The sequence below is a fragment of the Castanea sativa genome, chromosome 5 (genome assembly GCF_040712315.1).
Source record: "Castanea sativa cultivar Marrone di Chiusa Pesio chromosome 5, ASM4071231v1".
Classification (NCBI taxonomy): domain Eukaryota; kingdom Viridiplantae; phylum Streptophyta; class Magnoliopsida; order Fagales; family Fagaceae; genus Castanea; species Castanea sativa.
This window is the reverse complement of record NC_134017.1, coordinates 22,070,902-22,095,025: the sequence shown is the minus strand read 5'-3', so window position 1 is coordinate 22,095,025 and position 24,124 is coordinate 22,070,902. Positions and strand designations below refer to the sequence as shown.

The 24,124-nt window shown below is 39.2% G+C and overlaps 1 long non-coding RNA gene across 1 annotated transcript in view; it reads right to left on the bottom strand.

Annotated features, from left to right (window-relative positions):
- LOC142636521 (uncharacterized) overlaps positions 1-19,467 on the bottom strand; it is a 32,320-nt gene extending 12,853 nt beyond the window's left edge. The window contains exons 1-3 of the long non-coding RNA XR_012844353.1: positions 19,299-19,467; positions 18,459-18,644; positions 17,258-17,413 (exon numbers count right to left, since the gene is read on the bottom strand). This is a non-coding gene — a long non-coding RNA (uncharacterized LOC142636521). The remainder of the gene's footprint in view (positions 1-17,257; positions 17,414-18,458; positions 18,645-19,298) is intronic.
- Positions 19,468-24,124: the final 4,657 nt, after the last annotated feature.

The window sequence follows — 24,124 nt, the reverse complement described above, 5'->3', positions numbered from 1 at the left end:
CGATGGTTATACTACTTCTCAGTAAACAAGGTCCACTGGGTCAAGGTCAACAACAAGACATGAAACCTCGTAAAATTAGCATAAATAGATTTTTTGTTCATAAGAGGTCAATAAAAAGTCGAATAGTTTAGAAAGCCTGTCTTTTTTTAAAAAAAAGGAGCTCTTTAAGCCTTCACAAACCATAAGCTATGAGGATCTTGTGCTTGAACTTGAAGGATTTTTTAAACTGCCTAACCCTATAAAGGCATAAATCTAGTCAAGTCATTCCTCTCCTAGCAAGTAGGGTCTGGAATATAACTATATAGTTGGGGCACCGAATATGCCTTCATTTTTCTCAGTCCTATAATGGTCTATCTCCGAGACTGGAGGTCTACTACAGGGTAGTGGTTCATTCTTTGACATAAGGCAGTTTCGCATAAAAAGCCGCTTCGGGAATCAGGGTCAAAAATAAGCCCTTGATTTTCAGCTATCTCGAATTGGCTTATATGATGATCAGAGATCATTGATGTGATAAGGATCCCTCCCTGGTTCATCAAGTAACATAACCTCTAGCCTTCCTGTCCCCTCTTATCCATCTTAGTGATTGGGTAAAGACAAGGGTTGCACTACATTATGGAGAACTCTGCCACTTCTCCCTCTTGTCCTGTACGTAGCTCTTTGTCCTATGAGAGTGGTTATTCAGAGTGAGGGCTAGGCTTGATTCGAAGACCCTACAACTCTCTCTCCCAGCAAATCCTTGACTCCTCGAATATAATGGGATTTCACACCTGGCAAATCTTTCACTCTACCTCCTCTTATTAAGACCATAGAATGTTCCTGCAAATTATGACGTTCACCTGGAATGTGAGCAAATATATCATGTCGATTGCTCAACCGTACCTTGGCTATCTTACGTGGAGCTAAATTAGGTTTTTTCAGTGTCTCGTTGAAACACGCGGGCATACTCCTTGCTTCTGAGGACATTGATTCGAGGCTCAAGTACGGTCCGTGTGCCGTTTTTCTTCTCTACCATGACGAATCAATTGATTTAATGTAGGCATTGCTCTTTCCTTTTTCCTTCCTCCCGATTTTTGCTCTATCACTAGTGATTACTCCCGTCTGAAGCACCCCTTTCCATTTATATATAGATCCAATTGTCAAAATCAATAAAAAGGCCATCATGGACCAAAATCCAAACAAATCAATCTTGTTGAGAGATACTGCCCAAAGAAAGGAAAAGATGACTTCTGGATCAAAAATAATAAATAAAATAAAAATTGAAACAAGATAAAATTGTATATTGAAACGACTTTTGGATCACCGAAAGGATTGAAACCGCATTCGTAGGCCGACCATTTTTCTGGGTAGGTCGAACTATTGGAAGCAAATGGAAAAGGAACACTGAGTGGGATCAAAGAAACTAGCAGACTAATCACTAAATAGATACAAATAGGTGCAAATTCTGACATCACCATAGCCCACTTGGTTCTCTTGCTCCTTGCTCGCGGGGCAACATATCGAAAAAAAATCAAGAAGAAAAAGCCCATTCTTCAAGAAAGTGGTTGATTTCTTGAAGAATGGGCCGTTTCGCCCCTAAGTAAAGACTTCGTGATGTAAGTCTAGCAGCTACTTCCAATATGTTCCATCATTTTGGGATACTTCCCGGATTGCCCAGGACCAACGTTGAAGGGCTTCAGGAGGTAATTCATTCGCAAGCTCCATTATCTCTTTTATTAGAGCTCACCTTATTTGCTCACAAAGCTTCTTATCCCTTTTTGTTTTTTCTTGGTCGTTGGGATCCTCGACATTTATGCTAGGGTGGTTTTCTAGGGATTTATGCTTCAAGCACCTACCATTCTAATCCATCGAAAAAATAAGGAAGAATGAAATCGCACTACACACACATAGAAAGAGTTCTAGAGGATAGACAAGCCTCATGGGTACCTACTTTGTTTTTATCTATAAAAGAGTAATTCAAAAGATAAATGATTCAGGATTTACTCTTTTAAGGTTAAGAAAAAGATGGAAGGGGCAGCGCAGCATATGGTAGGAGGATTACAACAAGAGGAAAGCGCCTATGTGGTAAGCATCGTAAATGTCGTGTTTTCATTCTTTAATAACTTTCCATCTTTCAAAAAGGAGAAAGGATCTTTCCGTGATGGCGAAAGAGGTCTCCGCCCACTTCTTTATTTATGCTTTTTAAAAAAAATTCATCTGTTTTTTTTTAATTAAGCTTTCTTGCCCCTGAGTTAAAGGAAAGAGTTGTTATCCCCTGTCTCCTTCAAACCGAGTGTAGGGTTTCGGGGAGTTATTGCAGGGATGTTTCCGAAAGTGAAGCAAAGGTACTCTCCTCGGTGAGAGACCCAACTTTACATAGGTAGTGCGAGCCTTAAGGGGGGAGGCAGGAACGGAGCAACAATGCGACTCATTGAGTATATGGTAGCACAATAGTTGTTTTTGCAAGCTGTTCCACTCCTGAGTTTCGAGTTAGAGATTACCTTCTCTTCTATAGTGCAATCAAGGTAAGCTTGGTTCCCTTAACTTAACTCTCCGAGGGCGGAATCAAAGAGGAAAGCTAGACTCCTTGAAGCGCATTTCCGCTTTTCTAGCCACTAAGAATGCCAGCCCGCGGGCCCTACCTCTCTGAATACCCCCGAGAGGGAAAGAGGAGGGCAAAGTACCGAGCAACCAATCCTCCGATCGATGAATCAGCTACTAATTGGATATAGAGGATGTAACCTCTCCCCCGATCTTCGATCAGGAACTGCGCCCTTCTCCCTTCTCGCTTTCCTTTCATTAACAACTGGCCCCCTATCTCGTACCTCTCCTTTGGCTTGGGAATGATAAAAGAAGGAATGGAATGAAGCCGATAGAGGAATCTGTTGAGTAAAGCCCACCCTTGATTGAATAATTGCTGGAACAAACTTTTCCCCCAGGTGCCACCAGATGGGATCGATAGTTGGAGATCGGTCTTTAACTCCTTCCTGAATCCATCGGTAATGAAACAAATTGAACTTATCGAGATCTTGACCTCTTGCTCCCACTCTCTAGATATCCACATTGAAGGGGCGATTTAGCAGCGGCAATATGAAGCACTCGTCCCTCTACCCACGATGTATGCACTCGATGAACGAATCAATCCCAAGCTGGGCCATTAAGCTAAGATGTCAGGACCTGGGATCAGAAAGGCCCCTATCGGTGGTTGGAGAAAGCATAAGTCCAGGCAATCCACCTTCCTCCCTTCTTGCTTCATACCTTCCGAAGCCCAGCTAAGCCACTGAGCCATCTATTCCAATCATTATTTCTCCAGATCAGAGCCAGCCCCAGGCCAAGAGGCGGCTTCAATTCATTCACGGCTAACTGGAGGAAGAGAGACAAGCAATTCCTCTCCCTCTCCCTTCTGTGCATCCCCTTCTCTCGTTTTCGCTCTCACTCCTTTGAAATGAATGCATGTTCCTAGAGGCAAGTGTCTCTCGTATCACTAGACCTCTCCATCTGCAGTTCCATCCCAACGGGCCATTATTAATCAAGAGGAGCATGTAATAAACCCTGTTGTCGGGGAATAAGGTAAGGGGTGAGCAAGCCACTCCGAAGATGGTGGACCTCGCAATCTTCAACGGATCAAAAAATGTATCATCCGGGGCCTTGGATCATTACTAGGGCTTAGGATTGCAGGTAGGCTCTATCAATGAGTAGTGGTGAGAGGTTAGAAAGGAGGTGGCCAACTACTTGAAAATCTGTATGACAAGGTAAGTACTCGATTCGCATTCTCTTTCTTCTGCTCCCCCTTGCCTCTCACTGGTACAAACCTGCCAATCTAATTCTTTCTCTTCTTGAATCCGCTGCGGGCTAACAACAGAGAAATACCAAACACAACTCACTCCCTTGCCTCGTACCGGGAATAAGGGCATCATGATGGAAATCAAGATCAATTGATTGAGAACTAGAACTAGAATTGCATTAAAATTAAGAATTAAAGCTGGAATTACAGAGAAACTGGAGAAACAAGTTTTTGTCCAAGTCTAAAATTAAATTATATTCACATCAAAAACTGATTGTACTCTTACATAGCTAGCCTATTTATGATCTTTAACTATTAGGAATAAAGTAGCTAATAGTTACATAAGTCAAAACTGTAATTAAAGAGGATACATGGCAGAAATGAGAAGTCAAAATAAGGGGCTACTGGCTGTCCTAAGAGGTCAGAAAGGTTGGCTGGCTTTTGGCTTTTAAAGGGTGGCTGGTTGTCAGTCCTAATGGTAGAGGGGGGGTTGATTGGCTTTTTGTCAGTCCTAATGGTAGAGGGGGGGTTGGTTGGCTGGCCTAAGGATAGAGAGTGGTTGCATCATACTCCCCTCCATAAAGGAAACTTGCCCTCAAGTTTTAGTTGGAAAATAAGGCTTCAAATGCTTCACATTGAAGGCAGTAGAAATGTTTAAGTGAGGGGGTAGTTGGACTGTGTAGGCATTGTCATTGATTTTAGTCAATACTTTGCATGGACCTACTTTCCTTACTCCCAACTTGGAATAGCAGCCATGGGGACACCTTTCTTTAGTCAAAATCACCCATACAAGGTCCCCTTCCTTGAAAATTAATCTCCTTTGGTGAATATCAGCAGCAGCCTTGTAGTTTGCATTGGAATGTTCAATTCTCTCCTTGACTTGTGCATGGACAGATTGCATAAAATCTGTCATTTCTATTGCTCTTACATTCTCCTTCTTAGAAAGTGGCAATGGTGCCAAATCTAAGACACTCAAAGGTTTATTCCCATACACAACTTCAAAAGGAGATGTGTTAATAGTCCGATTAAGAGAAGAGTTGTAAGCAAATTCAGCCAAGGGAAGGATACTTTCCCAATTCCTAGGATTTTCTCCAATCAAGCATCTCAAGAGATTTCCAAGACTCCGGTTGACAATTTCAGTTTGACCATCCGTTTGAGCGTGGAAAGAAGTGTTAAAGCTCAATTCAGTTCCTATCTTGCGCCATAGAGTTTGCCAAAAATGAGCAAGAAATTTAGCATCCTTGTCGGAATCAATAGATAGGGGTACACCATGAAGCTTGTAGACTTCTTTGAAAAATAAAGCAGCCACATTGGAAGCATCCGAAGTCTTCTTGCATAGGATGAAGTAAGCCATCTTGGAGAAACGATCCACTACCACCATGATTGAATCACTCTTTCATTGTGTTGGTGGAAGGCCAAGAACAAAATCCATACTAATATATTCCCATGGTTTATTAGGCACTAGAAGGGGTAAATACAGACCTGTATTAGTGGTTGTACCCTTTCCTTTTTGACAAACTTGGCACCTTTGAACATTCCGCTCAACATCTTTAGTCATTCCCGGCCAAAAGTAGTATTGTTTAAGGAATTCTAGGGTCTTTGATTTGCCAAAATGCCCTGAATTATGTTGTTCAGCAATCATCAACTCCCTTAGAGAACATTTAGGCACACATAATTTCAGCCCTTTGAAAAGAAATCCATCCTTCAACCAAAAGTCAGACTTGGTAGGTTGCTGTCCCTGCTGCAATTGTTGGTATAAATCACCAAAATGTGGGTCAGCTTGGTAATTCTCCTTGAAAGCTTCAAAACCAGCAAACTTAGCTTGATCAAGAAATTAGTCCTCCTACTCAACCCATCAGCCACTTTGTTGAGAATTCCTGACTGATGTTTCAATGAGAAAGCGAATCCTACTCAAATATCTTGTCAAAATTGGGCAAGGCAAGGATAGGAGCTTCAGTTAACTTTCTCTTCAAAAGTTGGAAGCTTTCTTGGGCTTCATCAGTCCAAACAAAGGATTTTTGTTTGAGACAATTGGTGAGAGGTGCTGCAATGGTGCTAAAATTGCTAATAAACCTTCTATAAAAGGTAGCAAGACCATGGAAACTCCTCACCTCATGCACACTAGAAGGTGTAGGCCAATCAACAATTGCCTTAACCTTGTTTTCATCCATGAACACTCCTTTGGAAGACACAACATACCCCAAGAACACCACTTGATCCATCCCAAAGCTACACTTTTTCATGTTACCATAAAACTTTTCTCTCCTCAAAATGTCAAGCACAAGCTGTAAATGCACCAAGTGATCCTCCAAACAGCGACTATACACCAAAATATCATCAAAATACACCACAATACAGACCCCCAATAGTGGTTGCAACATTTGTGTCATCACCCTCATGAAAGTGCTAGGTGCATTTGTCAAACCAAATGGCATAACATGCCATTCAAATAATCCATGATGTCTTGAAGGCAGTCTTCCCTTCATCTCCTGGGCAAATTCTAATTTGATGATACCCACTTCGCAAATCAATCTTGGAAAACACCTTTGCACCCGCCAAGCAATCTATCATGTCATCCAATCTAGGAATTGGAAAACGATACTTGATTGTGATCTTGTTGATAGCTCTACTATCCACACACTTCCTCCAAGACCCATCCTTCTTAGGAGTTAAGAGAGCGGGTACCGCACAAGGGCTAATACTAGCCCGAATGTAGCCTCTATCAAGAAGCTCTTGAACTTGTTTTTGCAACTCTTCCTTCTCCTTTGGAGCCATACGATATGCTGCCTTATTTGGAAGGGGTGCACCCGGTACCAAATCAATGGCATGTTGAATGTCTCGCGTAGGAGGCAAGTCAAGGGGTAACTCATGGGGAAAAACATCACCATATTGTTGTAATAACTTAGTGACAGCACTAGGAACATCAGTTCTAGCCATTGTGTTGATTGGAATTAATGCCAAAATGTAGCCACTATCTTGACTTTCTTGAATGAAGCTTTTAGAAGCGAGTAAAGAGATTGTAGAGGATTTAGAAGTCACCTTTTCCTTCATTGGCAGCAAAGTAAATTGATGATTCTCTTTGCTTAAGGTATAAGGGTTCTTCTTCCCATCATGCATCGTTTGGCGATCATATTGCCAAGGTCTTCCAAGAAGGATATGACACGCATCCATTGGTACTACATCACACTAAACTTCATCAAAATATTTTTTCTGGATTGAAAATGGCAACAAGCAACGCTTCGTTACTTTCACCTCATTACCCTTCTTGAACCAAGAAAGTTTGTAGGGATGTGGGTGATCTTGAGTGGCAAGCCTCAACTTATCAACCACCTCCTGAGAGACCACATTTTCATAACTTCCCCCATCGATGATCATACTACAAACTCTTCCTCCAATGCTGCAAGTTGTATAAAAAATATTGGTTCTCAACCAATCTTCTTCAGAATTGAATTTAGGAGCAATAAGAGTCTTTCTCAACACAAGTGTCAAGCCCTCTTCTTCTTCAAAATCACCACCAACCTCATTTGAAGGTTGATCAAAGATAGGTTCTCCTCCATCTTCATGTTCAAGCTCTTTTACTTCCTCCAACATAAGAGCCTTCTTCCTACAATTCGAAGATCGATGCCCTGGCTCTCCACACTTGAAACATTTGAAAGTACCCACCTGTTGCTGTCTACCCCCGCCAACAGTGGTTGTTTGGGACTGTTTTGGGGCTGCAATAGCAGATTTAGAACCTGCTGGTTGCTGTTCAACCCCAGAAGTTTCTCCTCTCCCATTTGTACTTGAATTCCCAACCTTATATTGGCTAGAAATCCCCTGCCCAGACCTGGAACCCCACTGTCCAGACCTTAAAGCTGGCCTAGTTTGTTGCTTCTCTACCAATAAAGTCCGGTTGTAGGCTTCCGACACGTTCCACAATGATTGAAGACTAAGGACATCTTGGATGGATGGCTTCAATCCACTCAAGTACCTTGCAACCATTTGTTCTTCATTTTCATTCAAATCTACCCTTACTACAAGTTGGTGAAACGCCTCCGTATAATCCTCTACACTTCCCTCTTACTTAAGGTTGTGTAGGTCTTTGTAGAGTGATTGGGTGTAGTTGAAAGGAAGAAATTTCTCACGGAGCTTTTTCTTCATCTTCTCCCAACTCTTGATCTTGACTTTGCCACTTCTTTGGCGAGAAATTTGCAATTGTTCCCACCAAGTGGAAGCTCTCCCTTTAAGGCGAATTGCGACTAGCTTCACTTTCTTTTCATCTATAACTTCATAATAATCAAACACCATTTCAACGGTGTTAAGCCAATCTACAAAGTCTTCCGGTTTGAGACTCCCTTGAAATTTTGGAATTTCAACCTTGAAGTTGTAGTCAAGCCTTGGCTCATTTCTTTCCACATAAGGCCTACCCCTAGGAGGAGCTCCAAAAGGGTTCTCAAAATGAGAATGAGAGTCATCGGACTCATCGGTAGTCTCATAAGGAGGCTGCATACGCTACACCACCTCTGTAAGTACCGCAACTTGTCTCCTTAATTCAGCAATCATGTCTTCTCTCTCTATGTTTTGATTCCGTCCAACATTCCTCCCCATTGGAGGGTTGGCTTCAACTCCTTCCCCAACATCCATTTGATTCCCCCTTATTCCACCTCTCCTTCCTCTCCTTCTTTGAGCCATTAGAAGCTTCACACTCTTTGAAAAAAATTGTAAATAGAAGTAATAGCACAAGTGATCAAATCTGTGATATTTGCAACAGCCACAAACTTGATTGTCACAAGGAACCTAGATCTAATTCTAGGATCTTGAATGGAGGGAGAAAAAAAAAAAAAACACAAGGAAATCTAGGGCTCAAATGATCAAAGTGGTAAGGACAAAAAGAGGACCAAATCTGTGCTCTGATACCAAATGACAGAAATCAAGATCAATTGATTGAGAACTTGAACTAGAATTGCATTAAAATTAAGAATTAAAACTGGAATTACAGAGAAACTGGAGAAACAAGTTTCTGTCCAGGTCTGAAACTAAATTATATTCACATCAAAAACTTATTGTACTCTTACATAGCTAGCCTATTTATAATCTTTAACTATTAGGAAATAAAGTAGCTAATAGTTACATAAGTCAAAGCTGTAATTAAAGAGGATACACGACAGAAATGAGAAGTCAAAATAAGGGGCTGCTGGCTGTCCTAAGAGGTCAGCAAGGTTGGCTGGTTGTTTGGCTTGTAGAGGGTGGCTGGTTATCAGTCCTAATGGTAGAGGGGGGGTTGATTGGCTGTTTGTTAGTCCTAATGGTAGAGGGGGGTTGGTTGGCTGGCCTAAGGATAGAGAGTGGCTGCATCACATCAAAAGTTGGTTCTCTCAATCTGTAGCTCTCAAGACACCATATGAGTCAGACCGCTCATCATCAAAAGAAAATAGTTTTGCATCAATGCGAACAGAAGCCTTGCTGCCCCCATGATTTGAGAATGAGATAGTTAGGGAGGGTGATTTGGTGGATAAAGTTGGTAAGGGTAGTGGGGCAGCAGGTGGAGAAAGAGCTTTCGGTACAAGGGGATGTTGTGGAATATTAGGCAACTGAGGTGGTGGGAAAGGGAAGGAGGGGGAAAATTATGGATAAGGGAGAAAACTAAAGGGTGATGGAAACTGTGGTGGGAAACAAAAAGGAGAGGTGGGAGGAATAAGAGAAGATGGGAAGGTTGATGTCGATTGGGGGTGGAGGAGTGGGTGGGACAGGGGAGGGGGTGGGGTAAGGGAGGCAGCGCAGGATTCATTTTTCACACCTCAAAAAATAAATAATTCATATATTCCATCATCTGAGCTTAAACCCTAAAGCATGGACATCTGAGCATGTGAGCATAGAATATAATTAGTCCTAAGTGAGAACATATGATATATGAATTCATGGGCATGTGAGGTCCATGAACAAAGGAGCATAGAATATAATCTATCCTAAGTGATGACAATTGTATGTATGGATATTGAGCATGTGACCACATATAGCCTACCCTATGAGATGACATGTGAAATGCATGGTATGTGAGCAATTTATATTAGAAAATAACATTAAAGAGTATAGCTAAGCATGTGATTGCATGGCAATGGCTAGGAAAGTAAATTGCATTCTTGATTTAAATACAACTAACCTCATTCCAAAGCATAGAATCACAAGTTTGATTAGCATTTTTCTCATACAAAAAGACAAAGAGACAACAATAGTATGAAGGTTATATGCTTACAAATGGACAACTTAAGAATTTGACATTTGACAAATTTTAGAAACATGTGAACATGTATAATGAACCTAGTAGAGAGAGGCATATAAAATAGGAGAGGGATAGATACTTCCCACCTTTGAGTTTTCTCTCATTGGAGGTCTTCTTCTCTCTCATGAGGATAATCCTTGGAGGCCCGACTACCTCAAATTAGCCAGATAATTAGTGGTTTTCTTTTTTTGATCTATCTATTATGGGTGGTTCTTGTAGTTTTTTTATTGAATCCAAATTTATTCAGCTGGTGGTTGAGGATTCAATAAAGTATTGAATCCAAATACTTTATGAAATCGGTCTTCATAGGTAAGAATGCGGCACAATGACTGATGAAGAGTATAGAACAGGTCGCAGTTGGGATTAATCCCAAGCATTTTTATACTTTCAGGGAGTTCCAACTCTTTTGGCTTGTTTTTACTACTGATTGAATTCAAAGTTGGCGGGTCTCGAAGGTCAGTTATTATTCTAGAGGGCAGAGCAATGAATGGATGGAGGGTTTTTGGATTAGAATTAAGGAGGATGTTGGAACCTGATCACTATGTGAAATTTTTTGCTCAGACTTATAAGGATAATTTAGGGACTCAACCGTTTAAGACTTTTGCGAATATAGTGTGTGGGCATCAGGTGCAAGCCAGGGGCAGAAATCAGCCACATCTGTTAAGCATTCATGATAAGGGGAAATTACAATTAGGGGAGAATAAGGGGGGTGAAGCAGAACCCAGTAGTAGAACAGTTGGTGCTGAGTGAACTGCCGGCGAGCAAACTAGGTCCGACGGTTGTAGGAGGAGGAGATGTGGGTTCTCGGTGCATTAATGTGGACTTTAATTTGGGAGAGAAAAATCCGGTAGGAAATAAAAAGAGATTCCCGTTGAAATTTGTTCAAATTCGAATGAAACTATATATGGGAAAGAACGTAAATTAAGGAATTCTTACTGGATAGGGGAAGGCCTGATTGTGGAGGTGACTGGGGAAGGAATGAGGTGTGCTGTATGGAATCACAATAAAGGTGGATTAAAGAGTTTTAAATGGGTCATAAGGGGTCAAAGGGAGCACGTGATGGGTTATGAGACCTTTAATGACACACGGGCTCAAATAAAAACAGGTGTGGGCTTAGACAGAAACTGTGACCAACAGGTGGGCTTTCCAAATTTCCCTAACTCAAAGCTCACAAGCCCAATTAGGATGGAAGTGGGTGAGAGCTCCTTGTTGGCTGACCCAAGCCCACCAACGCTAGAAGCCCACATGTCAGCGATGGCGGTGAGTTCCAATACTCTTCACGAAGCTTGTGTGAGTCAGAATGAGGAGCTAGGTCAACATGGTGAGCTTCCAAGGGTGGTCGATGTCAGAGCTGATGGTGGATTTCACGCCGAGAAGTCATCGGCGCCAGTGATTCAAGTGCAAAGTCAATCATCGGCGATGACGACGGGTGTTGATGATTGCAAGATCGTGGTTGGTCAATTAGAGACGATGGGTAGTCTTGCGAAGCCCTTGGTGGTGGCTAAGTGTACTATTTCCGATGGGTTTAGTGTTGAGGAGTCATTGACGATACAGGACAAACTCGATGCAGATTTAACCCACTCCATGAGGACGATGATGAACCCTGATGGTGATCATGAGAAGTCTGCTCCTCAATCCGAGACGATGGGTTGCCTTGTGAAGTCATCGGTGGAGGTTGAGTGTCCTGTTTCCGATGAGTCTCACGCCGATAAGCCTTTAATCACACTAGGTAAGGCGAGAAAGAGAGGACGTCGGGGCATCAAGTGGGCTTTTGTTGTCCAATTCTGTTTAGAGTCTATCGAGAGTTGGGATTATGGGTTTGGGTGTTCAGGATGGAGACAAAGGTGGTCGGGCTGGTTGTGCAAATGATATTTAGGGGATAGATACTTCCCATCAGGTTAGGCAGTTATCGATGCTGGCAGACCATGGTTATTCTGTGTCGGGAGTATTGACAGAGGTAGAAGCAGTTAGTGCAAACCTGGACTTGGGTGATGTGGATAGCTTCTCCCCTTTAATGACTATCAATCCGATGGGGTTGGTTGAGTCGATGGAGTTGCATAATAATACTGAGGTGATGGGGGTTGAAAATCCACTAAATATTTCTAACTAGGTGAAACATAGAATCCCTGGTTTTAGTAAAATGATGGGGCTTTCTTTGGGACAACATAAGGAGATGTGCATCATGCTTTTACAAAGGCTTAAGAGGGAGATTGAGACTGCTAATTTGCTGCATAGGAAAGATGCAGCCCACTGGAAAACTGTGTCCAAGGATAAAGGGAAGAGGGAGTTGATGAATTTGATTTCCTCGATTAATTATGATGGTAGATAGTCTTCGTTGACTGCAACACTGATATTGGAGTAGGGAGTTACCAGTTTTTATGAAGTTGAAAATTGTGTCATGCAATATTCGAGGATTGAATTACTCATGGAAACGTTTGGTAGTTAGAAATTTACTAAGAGAGTGAAATTGTGATGTAATTTGCCTTCAAGAAACTAAGCTTGCTGGTATGGATAGACAGTTGGTTTACAGTTTGTGGAGTTGCCTTTATGTAGATTGGGTGGCTTTGGATACGAATCAGACAGCTAGTGGGATTTTGATGATGTGGGATAGGAGGGTTTTAGAAAATTTGGAGGTAATGGTGGGTTACTTTTCTGTATCAGTTCGGTGGCAGGGTGTGGGGGATGATTTTATTTGGGCATGTTCTCGGGTTTATGGCCCGAATGATAACTTAAGGGGGTAGATGTGGGATGAGCTGATTTGAATTCAGCAACTTTGAGATATTCCAGGGTGTTACATAGGGGACTTCAATATCATTTGCTTCCCAAGTGAACGGTTGGGGGGATAGCGCCTTAGAATTTTTTTGAATTCATTGAGGAGCTTAATTTGATAGATTTGTCGTTGGAGGGAGGGAGTTATACTTGGTCTAGTGGTTCGAATCAGCCTTCGATGTCCAGAATAGACAGGGATCTGGTTTCTTATGATTGGGAGGACCATTATCCGGATGTGATCCACCGAGTTTTACCTTGTCCTATTTCAGACCACTTCTCCATATTAGTGGAGGCAGGGAGGATATTGAGGGGAAAAAGTCCTTTTAGGTTTAAGAACATGTGGTTAAAGACAGATGGGTTCACAGAGAGGGTTCATTCTTGGTGGAATCAATACCCTTTCTCAGGTACTCCCAGTTTTGTGCTTGCCAAGAAGTTGAAGGCTCTGAAACGAGACATTATTCAATGGAACCGTAGTAAGTTTGGAAATGTAGGTCGTCAAAAGAAAGAATTGTTGGAGGCCCTGAAATTATTGGATGCTAAGGAAGGGGAGTATGGCCTTTCTGAAGTGGCGATAAGTGAAAGGGTTGTGATGAGATCTCAAATATGGAACCTTCTTTCTTTGGAAAAAGTTTCGTGGAGACAGAAATCGAGGATACTTTGCATTAAGGAAGGAGACAACAATACCAAATTCTTCCATAAGGTGGCTAATTCCCAGAGAATGTATAATCATATTAGTATGCTGGAGGTGGATGGGGTTATTTATAAGGACAAATCAGAGATGGCGAACCAAATTAGTGGAGGCCTTTTGTGGAAGGTTTGGAGTTTGATCAAATTGAGGGGCTGGCTTGAACGGAGGTTTGAAAAGGAGGAGATTCTTCGAGTTGTCAAAGAATTGGAAGGAGATAGAGCTCCAAGTCCTGATAGTTTTTCTATGGCCTTCTATCACCATTGTTGGGGAGTTGTGGAAAGAGATGTTTTAGCTGTGTTTGAAGAGTTTTATCAACATAGTAAGTTTGAAAAATCTCTTAATGCAACTTTCATAGCCTTAATCCCTAAGAAGAATGGGGCCTCCAATATTCAAGATTTTAGACCTATTAGCTTGGTGGGGAGTGCATACAAGATTTTAGCTAAGGTTCTAGCAAACCGCTTGAAAGAGGTTTTGGAGCAGCTGATATCTGAGTCTCAGAACAGTTTTGTGGGTGGTAGACAGATACTTGATTCAATTCTTATTGTTAATGAGTATGTTGATAGTAGGGTGAAGAGTAAGATTCCGGAGGTTGGACATTGCGAAAGCCTATGATCATGTGAATTGGGAGGCTCTTTTAGATTTGTTGAAGAGAATAGGATTTGGGGTGAGGTGGTGTAGGTGGATCCGTACATGTATATCTACAGTCCAGTTCTCTATCTTAGTTAATGGGTCTCCAGCTAATTTTTTTGGGAGTTCGAGGGGATTGAGACAAGGGGGCCCGCTATCTCCTATATTGTTTTTGGTTATGATGAAGATTTTCAATAAGATGATGAAAAGAGTTGAAGGTGCTGGTATACTTCGAGGTTTCAAGGCTGATGGTAAACAGGGTGGAGGGGTATGTGTCTCGCATCTTTTGTTTGCGGATGATGCAATTCTATTTTGTGATGCTGATGAGGAGCAGATTCTACATGTTCAGATGCTTCTTCTTTGTTTCCAGGCTGTGATAGGATTAAAGGTTAATGCCTTGAAGAGTGAGATGGTTCCCATTGGGGAGGTTCCTAATATCCATGTCTTGGCAGAGATTTTGAGTTGCCGGATTGGGTCTTTGCCTATGACCTATCTTGGTATGCCACTGGGGGCATCCCACAAGTCCCCTACTATTTGGAATCCTTTCTTTGAGAAAATTGAGCATAAGTTGACTAGGTGGAAGAAGATGTATTTGTCAAAAGGTGGAAGAATGGCATTGCTTAAAAGTACATTATCTAGACTTTCGACTTACTTTTTATCTCTTTTTACTATCCCTACTTTTATCCCTACGCATGTGGCCAATAAAATTGAGAGGTTGCAAAGAAATTTCTTATGGGGGGATTCCAAGACACATTTGGTGGGATGGGATAAGGTGTGTGCCCCTCTGGAAAATGGTGGGTTAGGAGTAAGGAAATTAACTACTTTTAACAAAGCCTTACTAGGGAAATGGTTATGGCGGTTTGGGGTTGAGGAGACAAGGCTTTGGAGAAAGGTTGTAGCTCTAAAGTTTGGGGAAGAATGGGGGGATGAACCTCCAAGCTAGATAGAGGGGTACAAATATTCGGTTTGAGGGGTAGGGGTGGGGGATAGAGTGAAGCTTTGGACGGATCAATGGTGTGGGGATTCTCCACTTCAATTGACCATTTCGGTTGTGTATGGGATTGCCTCCAATAAAGAGGCATCAGTGGCCAGCCTCTTCTCTTAAACCGTTGGGGATAGGATAATAGAGAAGCTAGGATCTTCCTTTCATTCGGAAACAAAATGATTAGGAAATGGGTGATGTTGATGAATTTCTCTGTGCTTTGGGTTCTAATTTACCTCCAACTGAGAATGGAAACCGTATGCAATGGAAGTTGACGAAGAATGGGGATTTTGATATCCGATCATTTTATAATAAGTTAAGAGATCCCTTGCCCATTATCTTTCCCTGGAAAGGTGTTTGGAAGGTTAAGGCCCCTCGGCGTGTTTCTTTTTTTGTGTGGACTGCTATATGGGATAAGATACTCACATGTGACAATTTGAGGGGTAGAGGGATGGACTTTGTTGACTGGTGCATTATGTGTTATTGTAATGGAGAGACAGTAGATCATTTGCTACTGCATTGTGGTAAGGCTTACCGGTTATGGAATTTGGTGTTTAGATCTTTTGGGATTTCATGGGTCTTGCCAAGATCAATTGCGGATACTCCTCTCTTTGGTTTGTGGAATTCGCCTGGAAAGCATTCGTCTAGCATTTGGAATTTAGCTCCACTGTTCTTAATGTGGTGTCTTTGGAGGGAGCGAAATTGGAGGACATTTAAGGATATGGAAAGGTTTGATGACCAACTAGCTATTGGCTTCGTTTAGTGGCTCTCTTTTTGACTGGTCTAGGGCTTGGGGACTCACCTCTAGTGATTCTCTACCTATGTTCTTTAGTTCTCTTCTTTGTAATTAGGATCTTTTCTTTCTGTTTTTTATCTTTTTTCTTGGTAATTTTTTAACTCTGCCTTATGACTTTCTATATGAGGTAGTGTTCTTGAATATACATTTTTATTACTTATCAAAAAAAAAATGTATAATGAACCTAAGGGATGAGAAGTAGAATGCATAAACATATGGGAAAATGAGAGCATATGATATATGAATTCATGGGCATGTGAGGTGCATGAAAATGTGAGCGTAGAATATAATATATCCTAATGAATGGGAATATGGATCTAAAACTGTCAACCCTAAACCCTACACCCTAAACCCTAAACCCTATACACTATACCCTAAACTCTAAACCCTAAACCTAAAACCTAAACCCTAAACCCAAACCCCAAACCCTAAAGCATGGACATGTATCCATGTAATATAATCGGTCCTAAGTGAGGACATATGATATCTGAATGCCTGGGCATGTGAGGTGTATGAACATGTGAGCATGAAATAAAATATTTCTTAAGTGATGACAAATAAATGCATGAATATGTGAGCATGTGAGTACAAATAGTCTACCATGGGAGATGACATGTGAAATGCATGGGCATCTTAGCAATTTATGGTAGAAAATAACATTAAAGGGTATAGCTATGCATGTGATTGCATGACATTGGCTAGGAAAGTAAATTGCATTCTTGAATTAAATTCAACTAACCTCATTCCAAACCATAGCATAACAAGTTCAATTGGCACTTTTTCCTTTCAACTCATTTTTCTCATGCAAAAAGACAAAAACAGCAAAGGGATATAAAGGTTAAATGCTTATAAAGTGTGAGAAGAAAGTCATTTGACAATTTTATTGTGCTTTAAGGAAATCTCCTTTTATTTTGAAATATAGTATTGGAATGGTGATTCTTATAACTTGTGGACTTCTATGCAAATTTTGAACTTTTGGGGGGTTTTGTAATTTTATGAATTTATTTACAACACAATAAAGATATGACAATTAATTTAATTTATATACGTGTGTGCATGTTTGTGTATCTATATATAGGTAGTTTATCTAGGTAGCACCTACACTTCATTTGGGATGTTTTATCCATGCTTCCTAGGTAAGTTCTAATTTTTCAAAAATTGTTGTGTATCGTACCCGTACCTATTCCCATTCCCATAACCGTGCTTCCTAGTATTTTATACTTATGTTGTGTATAAGCATATATTTTTTATCATTTTAAGTTTTCAAAATAAATAACTATCAAATTAAAAACATAATCTCAAACACCCAAGAAGGTAACTAGGCCTCTTGTATAAGCCATGACTCTAGCATTTCTATATTAATGACCTAAACTCACCAGCAAGATATTGACGGGCAGCTGAAACACGGAATATTGATGGAATTGTGGATAGATCCCTGGAACCAGCTCTTGCAGTCAATAAAGCTGCACTCTTTCTGCAGCAACAGCGTCAGGTCCAGTAGATTCATTAGCCCCCATGGACTCCAAGATTGCCTGAAGCAATTAATAGATAAGTCCAACAGCTCATGGATTCATGCTTTTACAGAAAATTTCAGGGGCTCAAAATCATAAAGAAAATTTGAATCCCATAAATATATGAGATCATAATTAGTTACTAGTAATCAATTATAGGAATCCCATTAGGCCATGACAACATTTATCAACATCCAACTTGAATGTCAATGTATCACAGAATTGACAAGATATTATCAATGGTTATTTTATAAGTGACAGAACGAAATCTATGGTATTTGGGCCACACAAAACTTTACAGCTCAAGCCAATCAATGATAGGTATCAGGTCCCACAAAAGATGAAAACTGCTTCGTTGCAGGCAATGGTTAAGAAAAAGGTTCATGAATTTTACAAATTGTATCTCAAGAGCCATAAGGACCCTAACAAGGGCAATCCATCACCAATTTCAGAACAAAGGAATCTTTCTCTAGTTTAGGATGTTCAATTGTTCCATGAGTTCAAGGAAAAATAATAATTTCTCACACTGAGGGAAATATTATTCAATAAGCATAAGTTTATATGCAAAGAAAAGAATCCAACTTTAGACATGTGTACAGCAAGGTAGCATTAGCAATTCCAATTCATCACTAGCACTGGGCATGGCTTAGAATCATGACACCAAAGACATGTAACCCTTCCTTAGAATGCTGCACCTCTTGATGCATATTATTTTCTTTACAAAAACTTTCTAAAATTATTTTATTATAGATTTTTTCATTCATTTCTGACTTAGGCACAATGAGCAAACCTTAGTTTGATCCACTATTACTTTGTGACCATAAAATGATTCTCATCTAACTCTATTACATATTCATAACCTAAACTTCTCTACTTCAACAGATTTGAACAATTGAGTCTCACCTAAAAAAAAGAAAAGAAAGGATCTAAAACTACTACAAAAATCAATGACTGTTAATTAGTAATCGTAGTTACCGATAAAAAAATAAGTCAGATTATAATATGGCATAGTTGATTACCAGCAATATCCATAGGCCATACTCAATGAGAATAATATACAGATTACCTGTGGGATTGATGGAAGCATGTAGAGGCTATTATCAGGACTTCGAAAGAAAGCAGAAACTTCTTTATCAATAAGAACTTTTGCACCATTGGAAATTTCCACGACAAATAAGCAAGCAGGAATTATAGTGCTGGATGCATACTCCCTCACAGCTTATGGCTGCTGATTCCAAAATGCAGCGGCATCCTACAAGATTAATGAAATTACCAGAAAATCATTCACAACAAATAAAAAAGCTATACACTGTTGGAATTATGTTGCTTAACTAAAAAAACAACAGCCAAAAACGCAAAAATGAATCCATGTTTTAATATAGATATATCGCCTCAAGACAAAAATGAATTGATGAATAAGATACAAAACATCAATGGAAGAATGAATATAAAAGCTCAGATAGCTATTGTGAGCCCCCTGGCTGTATATAGAAAACAAACTAAAAAGATGTTCCCTGTTTGTTTTTGGTTGGTAAGCTAATGTTGTGCCTGAACGAGGAATTTTGAAATGGAATTTTACTTAAAGTTCTTATTTGGGAATTTCTAATGTTCATTTACTTTCTTTGGGTTAACAAGAGAGTAATACAAAAAAAAAAATCCATGGATTTTCCAAACATCTAAATCCAAAGCCTAAAATCCATGCAGAGAGGTACCCTTAAAAAAATTATAATTTAAATTGTGGTGAGTCCATGTGTGCGGTAGTTGGCTAATTTGTGAAATTTTGTTGTGTGCCTAGCTTTACTGAATTTCTCAATGCTATACAAAATAAATAAGATCATCCAATTTCTACAGAACAACAAAATATGCCCTAACAATGCCTCCAAACAGTAAAGTTGAGATATCATACCATGTTAGCCTTAAGAAGAGCAATATATACTGTTTCAAGTTCAGATCTGCAGGCATCAAACTCTTCAATCTTCTTCCATTTCTTTTTTAAATAATCTTCAGCTTTTTTCCTCTCTGCACATAGTTCATTCAAACGTTGTACTTCAACCATCAGTGCGTTCAAGCTAGTCCTCAACCTTGCAACTTCTCACTCCTTGGCCCTGACCACCAACTGCACCAACAAAGAAGCATCCCAACTAAAACCACTCAATAAATCAAAAAACAACAGTCCTCCCCCCCATTGACATTCCCTCCATTCTTTGCATATAAAATTTGAAATAATTTACAGCCCATCAAAAACTTTATAAAAATTTAAAGCTAAAAAAGGTACTTATTATATTATTACCTCATATCTTGCATACTTTCTGTATTAACTTCACAAAATAAATTTAATGTGAGTCTACAATGGTTCCTTTACACATCAAGTGCCATTTGATTGGATTTAACTAAGGTGTAGAAAGTAAGGTAAAGACAATTCATCAAGACAATATTCAACAATCAAGAAATGCACCTCAAGGTAATGTGCAACAAATGAGCATCAAGAATTGGTCTTTTCACACGTAGCAAGTGAATCAAGATACAATCTTTTACCATGTTTTACAGCGTTAAGATTTGAGTAAAAAGAATTCCATATCCAAGAATCAATCTCTTGTAGTCGGTTCCATCTTTCTTGTTGTTGTTCTCCCTTATTTCCAACATCAAGAACAACAGCCCCTGATGAAGGCAAAGAATCTTTTATAGTCTCAGTCAGGCTTAAGTTATCTACATCAGATACTGGAGGACAACTGTCCTCTCTGACCATATCGAGCCCAGATTGATCAGACTGTGTCAAATGTCTGGCTCCAGTACTCTTTACTATTTTATTTGACATTGCTTGACAAAGAAATGCTTGTCACTTCTCCAAAGATTCAATAAGGATAGCCTCCCACTTACCTCTGTCATCTAAAACTGACAACAAGGCACACAAATCTATACCTACAGAGAATAATTAAAATCAATAGATTGTGTGGAAATTGAAATACTATGTGATTAATGTAAAGGCACTTATTTTGTGTACTACTTATAAACCTGTCAACAACAGAGTAAGGGAAGACCCAGTAAATTGATGATGAAACCACAATTGTTGAATGTCCCTAACTCATCATATTGGTAAGATGCAAGAAGAATGTCCCTAACTCATCATATTTCATTTTGGTTTCACCAAATATCATAAGTAACGTAGAAACATTCACTATTGAACAGAGTTATAGCATGTAGGGCTGCAGATCTTTCATTAAGAGGTCACTTGCCACACAGAGAGAGGAAAAAAAAAAGCACTTCAAAATTAAGAATATTGCTAAATGGTCTATAGATTACCTATGCTCTGATACTAGATCCAGCAAGAAGAAGATAAGTTAGAGCCACTAACGCATTCAACTTTTATTCTATGCTTAAATCAGAATATTCACCTTCCATCAATCCTAACAAAGATACTTCTCCTGGATGGCTTTCATTGATTTCGTTGTGCACACTCAGCATGTTATTTCATGGTTCATATACTAAAGTTTTCTTGAATTGGAATTTCCTGATTCACAACCCAAATCATTGTTGTCGCTACATGGACCAAAATCATTAGGGTCATCATCAACACTTCCAGAGTCCTCAGTGTCAGATTGAAATTCTTCAACCTCCTTTGCAACAGAACTAATACACAGACGATAGGCAGATTATGAAATCATTTCGAATAAAGTAAGATGGATGAGGTTTATTAGGATCTAAACAAACAAAGACATTATGACCAAAATGGGAGAGAATGGGAGAATAAAATAAAATCTAACAGGGTAATGAATGCCCAAAAGGCTGCCATATCAGTCTTCCATTACCTTATGTACCATTTCATTGTTAGGTAACTAATTTGGAAGAAAATTACAAAAGAAAATAAAACCCCATATATAGGAAGTATAAACATACCCCTAAATAACTTCCAAGCACCAGTGTTTGTGAAAAGTAGATCTAAATATCAAGAAAAGAAAAGGTCATAAATTTAACCACCCCACAAGGAAGGCGTTTGAGGAAAAGCAATGAAGTTCCCCTAACACATTTCAGAAGGAACCAGGAAACACCTAAAGACAAATCATATTAGGAAGCCAAATTGATTCCCCTATTCACTAGAACTGCAAATCCAAATTGTATATCCCAGTTAATGGTGCATTTATCCTGTAGATAAAGATTTCACATGTTATCAGATTATGAAGCAGCAGACCAGAGCCAAATCATATCATTACTTCGACACATTAAACTTTCAGCAATATATTATTGTAGTGCTAAATGCTCTCAACAAGTCCAGCAAAAAAAAAATTGAAAAAAAAGAGTACCCAAAGAATGTCCAAGCAAATATTTCCATAGACATCCACATTGGGAAGGAAGCAGCCAGTTTCGAACTTGACCTTCGGGGGCTTAAATGGGTAGTCATTCGAAAACGAAAACCTTACTTTTTAAATAACAACTAGTCTAGTAGTCTCTCATATTAATTCATGCCTGGGATTCCATAAAAGGCCATAGATAAACTGGGGCTCTATCTGTATCATATGCTATACAAGGATCTTGGTTCTGCATAGATTTTTTTCAGCCCTTTGGCTCACTGGGGCCACCATGGAGCCCTCGGACCTTCTAGGTTTATCTAGTCTATCCAGTTCAACTATCCTTAAACCGCCAACAATATCAACAAAATTATAAGGTAAAATAAGACATGTTTTAACATTAATTTTTCAAAGATGAAAGAAGCAGCAAATAATTGTCAACCAACTCTATAAAGCCCTCCAAAAGCAAGATGGTTCATTCTAATAAATCGTTATTGAGATGTGGCATCACAGAATCACAATTTACCAAAGAATGGATATTTCTTAAGTGAAAGCAATATAAACAGGACAATATGCATACCTGTTACATATCAAATCCACAATTATCTGCAAAACACAGTAGGAACATCACTATTTCCAATTAACATCAATTAATTAGACTATTAGACAGAATGAATAGTCTAATAGTCTAATTATATTGTAATTGAATCCAAACTACCAAATCTTCATTCACTGGAATCAAATTGTTAGTTCAAAGATAGCGTTTGGTTGCACAAATTTTTTTTTTTTTTTTGAAAAACCTTATGTTCTTTCCCAATAACAAAAGAAAAACCCATCTCAATTATAGACAGATTTAGGTTAAGTCACAAGGTTCTTACCATTAAGGTCAAGTCAGATTGCAACCTGTTTCATAAGACAATAACAAAGGAAACAGCATTAGAAACCCTGCAGACCACATAAAAAAAATATTTAAAAAAAAGCCAATTCAAGTTTTCAAAATCTACATTCTCAGAGATTCAAAAATAAACAAAAAGCCAATACCCTAAAAAACCCCATCTAGCTTTCTAAGTAACCCTTTTACATACAAACTCAAAAGAAACAAAAAACCCAATAACCCATAACAAATAGACAAACCCAGACCCCAAAACAACCCATTAATCCTCTAAGAAACCTTTAAACAAACAGCTTGTCTACATACATTCAATAATCATACTGACTGAAGAGGAAAAATTAAAGTCCATGGGTAGTCAACCAAGAAGCAAATTCGATGAAAAACATCAATTGGGTAGTCACAATTATATGGGGAGTACAGTAGAAAATCTCAACCACAAATGAAAAGAAAAACGGCCTCAACTTAAAAAACAAAATTCCTATATCAAAACCAATCCACCCACAATACCCAAACCAAATCACATTTAACGCACAATAAAAAAAGAGACAAGAAAAAACATTACCGGTAGCGATTCCAGCCATCTCACAGGGGAAGAATGAAACTATAAATCAAGTCAATTGAAATACCAAAGCATAGCATAACAAGTTCGATTTGCACTTTTTCCCTTCAATGCATTTTTCTCATGCAAAAAGACACAAAGAGACTACAAATGGACACAATGGTTAAATGTTTATAAAGTGTGAGAAGAATGTCATTTAAAAATTTTATTGCCCTAGTTCGAAATTCTTTTTATGTGAACATGTAAGATCAATCTAAGCACTGATATGTAGAATGCATAAACATAGGGGCAAGTACGAACATATAATATATGAATGCATGGGCATGGGCATGTGAGGTGCATGAACATGCAAGCATAGAATATAATCTATCCTAAGTGATACCAAATGAATGTATTGACATATGAGAATATGACCATATATAGTCTACCCAAGCATGTGATTACATGGCAATGGTTAGGAAACTAAATTGCAATTTTTCCAAAGCATAGAATACATGTCAGCCCTTAGCTTAAACCCTAAAGCATGGACATCTGAGCATGTGAGCATAGAATATAATTAGTCCTAAGTGGGAAAATATGATATATGAACGCATGGGCATGTGAGGTTCATGAACAGAGGAGCATAGAATATAATCCATCCTAAGTGATGACAAATGAACGCATGGATATGTAAGCATGGGACATTATCAGATGACAAGTGAAATGCATGGGCATTTGAGCAATTTATACTAAAAAATAACATTAAAGAGTATAGCTAAGCATGTGATTGCGTGGCATTGGCTAGGAAAGTAAATTACATTCTTGAATTAAACACAACCAAGCTCATTCCAAAGCATAGCATAATAAGTTCGATTTGCAATTTTTCCCTTCAACGCATTTTTCTCATGCAAAAAAGACACAGAGACAACAAAGGGATGCAATAGTTAAATGCTTATAAAGTGTGAGAAGAATATCATTTGACAATTTTATTGTCCTTGTAGAAAATCTTTTTTATGTGA